Raw genomic sequence first — 9,095 nt, 5'->3', positions numbered from 1 at the left:
TGAATTAATCTGTTTTAAGAACCTATTTATCAACTCACATATATGTTGTCTTGGGTCAGTATTGGGCTTGAGATTTTTCAAGATTCTTAATATTGAATTTGAATTTCATATCTATTGCTTAGAGGTCTACACACTAAATGAATTCTTACACAGCTCCTGTTCATGAGTCACTATCAGATGGCTATCTGCTTATTGCTGCTAGTGGAGGGCTGATTCAACAAAGAACTGGAGTAAGCATTCGTCTGTTCTCTTTTGTAGTTTCTAGTCATTTGTATTTTACTGAATCATTATTTTTCTTTGCACACAAATAACTGATGCTTAAGTGGCGGTTGGAAGGGATTTTCATTTGCTCAAAAGTTACTATCGGGTGATATTATGTTCTTTCATCTAGTTGGAAGCTGCAAGCTACAGGTAATTATGGGGGGTGTTTGAATTATGCAAAGTATTAGTTGCCGAGTTTTTTTGTTCAATTTTTTGATTTTGCTCTTTTTTTAATGCGATGTACACATGTATATTCTGATTTGCTCTGGTTTTAATGCGATGTACACATGTGTATTTTGATTTTGCTCTGGTTTTACTGCGATGTACACATGTGTATTCTGATATTGCTTTGTTTTTAATGCGATGTACACATGTGTATTCTGATTTTAACGCAATGTACACATGTGTATTGCGTCTGTTTTATGATATCTCAGAATTTTTTGTGTATTGAATGTGTAAGGTTGTTGATGTACACTTGTGAATTATGCAAAGTACTAATTGCTGAGTTTTTTGTGTTATTATAAGAGACGTCGTAAATGAGGAAAGTGGAGATGGAAGGTCAATAAGGATGATTCACGTATGAGGTCGATAAGGATGATTCAGCATACAACGCGGCGAATAGTTGTAAAAGACTATGTCTTTTTTATTTTTCCGATTATGTTGCGTTTATTGTTTTCACGAAACTGGAACTTGTAATTGTATGTTTTTTTTAGTTTGGCAAACATTATGGAAATTGTTATTTGCTTAATATAAAATAGGTTTACAAGTTTTATTTGTTTATATGTATGTATTATGTAGCTAATTACACATATGTACCATGCTGAGTACACATGTGTACTGTTCAATTCATATCAAAGTACACATGTGTATACCGTTGAAATATGAAGGTTACGTGAATCTTAAAAATCATAATCCGAATTCTGGTGGCGAAATCTAAAAAATAAAAATGAAATAAAAGATAATGTGGATAACGATTTTAAAATAGGAAAGATGTAACTTCATTCAATTATTAAAATAATGATTTAAATATAATTTTTTATATAATTACAATCATACCCTTAACAACTAAAAAGTAAATCAATGGTCCAGATCAGTTCACGCAGTTCACGCATGGGATTAGGTTCAAACGTGAACATTTTCTCCAGCGTGAACTGCGTGAACTTATCTGGGCCCTTGATTTTTATGATCTTGAGATTTTTAGTGAATGGCAAGACGGTAATTATTTGGTTATTTGTTACTATTTAATTAAGTGAATAAGGGTATATGTGTAATTTACTTTTTAATTTGATTGCATAAATCTCGTTTATCTCCATATTTAGTTTTCATGATCCCACGAAAATCTCTCTCGCACATATCATTGACATAAAGAAAAGCAGAGGAAACCATCGATCCCTAAACAAAAAAACAAACCCTAAATCGATCCTCGCCGTCTGCCTCCCACCGCCACCACCACCTCTCGTCGTCGCCCTTCCATCCTATCGACATCAAACATCACCGCTCCTTCGACGATTATTCTCCTTCCGATTTGGTACTCAATCGATTTTCACTCACACACAATAACCAATCAGGTACAATTGAAGGCGAGGCATGGCTTAATTTTGATGATGTTAGGGTAGGTTTGGTCATGGACCAATTGACATATGGAAATCTCAATCTTCAAAGTTTTATTATGGATGCAGTGAAAGAGGCCCTCATTATGCGCGTAAGTTACTTGTCTTGTTTGTTAACGTAGGTTCAGGGCACCGTGGGTGGGTTAGCCTGTCGCCTAGGTGCAAGTCCCGTCTAGCCCATTTTTAGCTGTTTCCGGCCAGTGTAGATTGGTTTAGACTGGATTTTTTGGCTGGTTGGTCGGTTCAGACAGGTTTTTGGCGGGTTCAGATAAGTTTTTTTTTTCGGGTGCGCCTTGCTGCACTCAAGGCAGTTTTGCTGAACCGAGTTGAGCCTGGGTGCCTGCCTTGCGCGTCTTTAACTCCATAGTTTTAACAACTGAGACAGACTGCAGGAATGTTTTATGACATAATTTATTATTTTTCTGTTTTAATGCTAAATTTTTAGATATTTATTAGACTTTGCTAGTTCCCATATTGAACTTTGCTTCATTAATCATGATGGTTATAAGCTGGTGAAGAATGTCGATATATACTCTGTCTGCTTCATCGTTGAATTAATCTGTTTTAAGAACCTATTTATCAACTCACATATATGTTGTCTTGGGTCAGTATTGGGCTTGAGATTTTTCAAGATTCTTAATATTGAATTTGAATTTCATATCTATTGCTTAGAGGTCTACACACTAAATGAATTCTTACACAGCTCCTGTTCATGAGTCACTATCAGATGGCTATCTGCTTATTGCTGCTAGTGGAGGGCTGATTCAACAAAGAACTGGAGTAAGCATTCGTCTGTTCTCTTTTGTAGTTTCTAGTCATTTGTATTTTACTGAATCATTATTTTTCTTTGCACACAAATAACTGATGCTTAAGTGGCGGTTGGAAGGGATTTTCATTTGCTCAAAAGTTACTCTCGGGTGATATTCTGTTCTTTCATCTAGTTGGAAGCTGCAAGCTACAGGTAATTATGGGGGGTGTTTGAATTATGCAAAGTATTAGTTGCCGAGTTTTTTTGTTCAATTTTTTGATTTTGCTCTTTTTTTAATGCGATGTACACATGTGTATTCTGATTTGCTCTGGTTTTAATGCGATGTAAACTTGTGTATTTTGATTTTGCTCTGGTTTTACTGCGATGTACACATGTGTATTCTGATATTGCTTTGTTTTTAATGCGATGTACACATGTGTATTCTGATTTTAACGCAATGTACACATGTGTATTGCGTCTGTTTTATGATATCTCAGAATTTTTTGTGTATTGAATGTGTAAGGTTGTTGATGTACACTTGTGAATTATGCAAAGTACTAATTGCTGAGTTTTTTGTGTTATTATAGGAGACGTCGTAAACGAGGAAAGTGGAGATGGAAGGTCAATAAGGATGATTCACGTATGAGGTCGATAAGGATGATTCAGCATACAACGCGGCGAATAGTTGTAAAAGACTATGTCTTTTTTATTTTTCCGATTATGTTGCGTTTATTGTTTTCACGAAACTGGAACTTGTAATTGTATGTTTTTTTTTAGTTTGGCAAACATTATGAAAATTGTTATTTGCTTAATATAAAATAGGTTTACAAGTTTTATTTGTTTATATGTATGTATTATGTAGCTAATTACACATATGTACCATGCTGAGTACACATGTGTACTGTTCAATTCATATCAAAGTACACATGTGTATACCGTTGAAATATGAAGGTTACGTGAATCTTAAAAATCATAATCCGAATTCTGGTGGTGAAATCTAAAAAATAAAAATGAAATAAAAGATAATGTGGATAACGATTTTAAAATAGGAAAGATGTAACTTCATTCAATTATTAAAATAATGATTTAAATATAATTTTTTATATAATTACAATCATACCCTTAACAACTAAAAAGGAAATCAATGGTCCAGATCAGTTCACGCAGTTCACGCATGGGATTAGGTTCAAACGTGAACATTTTCTCCAGCGTGAACTGCGTGAACTTATCTGGGCCCTTGATTTTTATGATCTTGAGATTTTTAGTGAATGGTAAGACGGTAATTATTTAGTTATTTGTTACTATTTAATTAAGTGAATAAGGGTATATGTGTAATTTACTTTTTAATTTGATTGCATAAATCTCGTTTATCTCCATATTTAGTTTTCATGATCCCACGAAAATCTCTCTCTCACATATCATTGACATAAAGAAAAGCAGAGGAAACCATCGATCCCTAAACAAAAAAACAAACCTAAATCGATCCTCGCCGTCTGCCTCCCACCGCCACCACCACCTCTCGTCGTCGCCTTTCCATCCTATCGACATCAAACATCACCGCTCCTTCGACGATTATTCTCCTTCCGATTTGGTACTCAATCGATTTTCACTCACACACAATAACCAATCAGGTACAATTGAAGGCGAGGCATGGCTTAATTTTGATGATGTTAGGGTAGGTTTGGTCATGGACCAATTGACATATGGAAATCTCAATCTTCAAAGTTTTATTATGGATGCAGTGAAAGAGGCCCTCATTATGCGCGTAAGTTACTTGTCTTGTTTGTTAACGTAGGTTCAGGGCACCGTGGGTGGGTTAGCCTGTCGCCTAGGTGCAAGTCCCGTCTAGCCCATTTTTAGCTGTTTTCGGCCAGTGTAGATTGGTTTAGACTGGATTTTTTGGCTGGTTGGTCGGTTCAGACAGGTTTTTGGCGGGTTCAGATAAGTTTTTTTTTTTCGGGTGCGCCTTGCTGCACTCAAGGCAGTTTTGCTGAACCCAGTTGAGCCTGGGCGCCTGCCTTGCGCGTCTTTAACTCCATAGTTTTAACAACTGAGACAGACTGCAGGAATGTTTTATGACATAATTTATTATTTTTCTGTTTTAATGCTAAATTTTTAGATATTTATTAGACTTTGCTAGTTCCCATATTGAACTTTGCTTCATTAATCATGATGGTTATAAGCTGGTGAAGAATGTCGATATATACTTTGTCTGCTTCATCGTTGAATTAATCTGTTTTAAGAACCTATTTATCAACTCACGTATATGTTGTCTTGGGTCAGTATTGGGCTTGAGATTTTTCAAGATTCTTAATATTGAATTTGAATTTCATATCTATTGCTTAGAGGTCTACACACTAAATGAATTCTTACACAGCTCCTGTTCATGAGTCACTATCAGATGGCTATCTGCTTATTGCTGCTAGTGGAGGGCTGATTCAACAAAGAACTGGAGTAAGCATTCGTCTGTTCTCTTTTGTAGTTTCTAGTCATTTGTATTTTACTGAATCATTATTTTTCTTTGCACACAAATAACTGATGCTTAAGTGGCGGTTGGAAGGGATTTTCATTTGCTCAAAAGTTACTCTCGGGTGATATTCTGTTCTTTCATCTAGTTGGAAGCTGCAAGCTACAGGTAATTATGGGGGGTGTTTGAATTATGCAAAGTATTAGTTGCCGAGTTTTTTTGTTCAATTTTTTGATTTTGCTCTTTTTTTAATGCGATGTACACATGTGTATTCTGATTTGCTCTGGTTTTAATGCGATGTAAACTTGTGTATTTTGATTTTGCTCTGGTTTTACTGCGATGTACACATGTGTATTCTGATATTGCTTTGTTTTTAATGCGATGTACACATGTGTATTCTGATTTTAACGCAATGTACATATGTGTATTGCGTCTGTTTTATGATATCTCAGAATTTTTTGTGTATTGAATGTGTAAGGTTGTTGATGTACACTTGTGAATTATGCAAAGTACTAATTGCTGAGTTTTTTGTGTTATTATAGGAGACGTCGTAAACGAGGAAAGTGGAGATGGAAGGTCAATAAGGATGATTCACGTATGAGGTCGATAAGGATGATTCAGCATACAACGCGGCGAATAGTTGTAAAAGACTATGTCTTTTTTATTTTTCCGATTATGTTGCGTTTATTGTTTTCACGAAACTGGAACTTGTAATTGTATGTTTTTTTTTAGTTTGGCAAACATTATGAAAATTGTTATTTGCTTAATATAAAATAGGTTTACAAGTTTTATTTGTTTATATGTATGTATTATGTAGCTAATTACACATATGTACCATGCTGAGTACACATGTGTACTGTTCAATTCATATCAAAGTACACATGTGTATACCGTTGAAATATGAAGGTTACGTGAATCTTAAAAATCATAATCCGAATTCTGGTGGTGAAATCTAAAAAATAAAAATGAAATAAAAGATAATGTGGATAACGATTTTAAAATAGGAAAGATGTAACTTCATTCAATTATTAAAATAATGATTTAAATATAATTTTTTATATAATTACAATCATACCCTTAACAACTAAAAAGGAAATCAATGGTCCAGATCAGTTCACGCAGTTCACGCATGGGATTAGGTTCAAACGTGAACATTTTCTCCAGCGTGAACTGCGTGAACTTATCTGGGCCCTTGATTTTTATGATCTTGAGATTTTTAGTGAATGGTAAGACGGTAATTATTTAGTTATTTGTTACTATTTAATTAAGTGAATAAGGGTATATGTGTAATTTACTTTTTAATTTGATTGCATAAATCTCGTTTATCTCCATATTTAGTTTTCATGATCCCACGAAAATCTCTCTCTCACATATCATTGACATAAAGAAAAGCAGAGGAAACCATCGATCCCTAAACAAAAAAACAAACCTAAATCGATCCTCGCCGTCTGCCTCCCACCGCCACCACCACCTCTCGTCGTCGCCTTTCCATCCTATCGACATCAAACATCACCGCTCCTTCGACGATTATTCTCCTTCCGATTTGGTACTCAATCGATTTTCACTCACACACAATAACCAATCAGGTACAATTGAAGGCGAGGCATGGCTTAATTTTGATGATGTTAGGGTAGGTTTGGTCATGGACCAATTGACATATGGAAATCTCAATCTTCAAAGTTTTATTATGGATGCAGTGAAAGAGGCCCTCATTATGCGCGTAAGTTACTTGTCTTGTTTGTTAACGTAGGTTCAGGGCACCGTGGGTGGGTTAGCCTGTCGCCTAGGTGCAAGTCCCGTCTAGCCCATTTTTAGCTGTTTCCGGCCATTGTAGATTGGTTTAGACTGGATTTTTTGGCTGGTTGGTCGGTTCAGACAGGTTTTTGGCGGGTTCAGATAAGTTTTTTTTTTCGGGTGCGCCTTGCTGCACTCAAGGCAGTTTTGCTGAACCCAGTTGAGCCTGGGCGCCTGCCTTGCGCGTCTTTAACTCCATAGTTTTAACAACTGAGACAGACTGCAGGAATGTTTTATGACATAATTTATTATTTTTCTGTTTTAATGCTAAATTTTTAGATATTTATTAGACTTTGCTAGTTCCCATATTGAACTTTGCTTCATTAATCATGATGGTTATAAGCTGGTGAAGAATGTCGATATATACTCTGTCTGCTTCATCGTTGAATTAATCTGTTTTAAGAACCTATTTATCAACTCACGTATATGTTGTCTTGGGTCAGTATTGGGCTTGAGATTTTTCAAGATTCTTAATATTGAATTTGAATTTCATATCTATTGCTTAGAGGTCTACACACTAAATGAATTCTTACACAGCTCCTGTTCATGAGTCACTATCAGATGGCTATCTGCTTATTGCTGCTAGTGGAGGGCTGATTCAACAAAGAACTGGAGTAAGCATTCGTCTGTTCTCTTTTGTAGTTTCTAGTCATTTGTATTTTACTGAATCATTATTTTTCTTTGCACACAAATAACTGATGCTTAAGTGGCGGTTGGAAGGGATTTTCATTTGCTCAAAAGTTACTATCGGGTGATATTCTGTTCTTTCATCTAGTTGGAAGCTGCAAGCTACAGGTAATTATGGGAGGTGTTTGAATTATGCAAAGTATTAGTTGCCGAGTTTTTTTGTTCAATTTTTTGATTTTGCTCTTTTTTAATGCGATGTACACATGTGTATTCTGATTTGCTCTGGTTTTAATGCGATGTACACGTGTGTATTTTGATTTTGCTCTGGTTTTACAGCGATGTACACATGTGTATTCTGATATTGCTTTGTTTTTAATGCGATGTACACATATGTATTCTGCTTTTAACGCAATGTACACATGTGTATTGCGTCTGTTTTATGATATCTCAGAATTTTTTGTGTATTGAATGTGTAAGGTTGTTGATGTACACTTGTGAATTATGCAAAGTACTAATTGCTGAGTTTTTTGTGTTATTATAGGAGACGTCGTAAACGAGGAAAGTGGAGATGGAAGGTCGATAAGGATGATTCACGTATGAGGTCGATAAGGATGATTCAGCATACAACGCGACGAATAGTTGTAAAAGACTATGTCTTTTTTATTTTTCCGATTATGTTGCGTTTATTGTTTTCACGAAACTGGAACTTGTAATTGTATGTTTTTTTTAGTTTGGCAAACATTATGGAAATTGTTATTTGCTTAATATAAAATAGGTTTACAAGTTTTATTTGTTTATATGTATGTATTATGTAGCTAATTACACATATGTACCATGCTGAGTACACATGTGTACTGTTCAATTCATATCAAAGTACACATGTGTATACCGTTGAAATATAAAGGTTACGTGAATCTTAAAAATCATAATCCGAATTCTGGTGGCGAAATCTAAAAAATAAAAATGAAATAAAAGATAATGTGGATAACGATTTTAAAATAGGAAAGATGTAACTTCATTCAATTATTAAAATAATGATTTAAATATAATTTTTTATATAATTACAATCATACCCTTAACAACTAAAAAGGAAATCAATGGTCCAGATCAGTTCACGCAGTTCACGCATGGGATTAGGTTCACGCTGGAACCTTACCCTATATATATATATATATATTATGTTAAACAAAAATTCCAACTTCATCGTCCAGCTCATATGTCCACGTCAGCAATATCATCAACTCATATATCCACGATAGCAAAAAGAAAAAAGAAAAAACTGACTAGGTTAAGTTTTTCTAACGTAGGTTTATTGTAATAAAATAGTTTGAAAATAGAGACCAACGATAAGAATACTCTCAGCTGAGATGTTGGTCAACTGAGAATATGCGAGATTATTAAAATCCAATTTACCAATATAATTTAGTAATAACTATTTAAAATATTTCGGGATTTTTAAAGACACCCTACGAGCTATCATATATGCGAATATAAGATATGATATTCAATTTTGATTTTAGGATATAACTAATATGTTATACGGGACCGTTTGGATAGAGCACGAGTATGGGTAGCATTCTCATCCTAA

At 34.7% G+C, this 9,095-nt stretch overlaps 1 long non-coding RNA gene across 1 annotated transcript; it reads left to right on the top strand.

Moving 5' to 3' along the window:
• The first annotated feature begins 7,409 nt into the window (after nt 1-7,409).
• LOC110871439 lies at nt 7,410-8,075 on the top strand. Its single transcript, XR_002553736.2, has 3 exons — nt 7,410-7,494; nt 7,588-7,675; nt 8,049-8,075. It is a non-coding gene; the product is annotated as an uncharacterized LOC110871439 (long non-coding RNA).
• Nucleotides 8,076-9,095: the final 1,020 nt, after the last annotated feature.

The sequence above is a fragment of the Helianthus annuus genome, chromosome 8 (assembly GCF_002127325.2).
Source record: "Helianthus annuus cultivar XRQ/B chromosome 8, HanXRQr2.0-SUNRISE, whole genome shotgun sequence".
Lineage (NCBI taxonomy): Eukaryota > Viridiplantae > Streptophyta > Magnoliopsida > Asterales > Asteraceae > Helianthus > Helianthus annuus.
The sequence above is the reverse complement of the archived record's forward strand: the minus strand, read 5'-3'. Positions and strand labels throughout refer to the sequence as shown.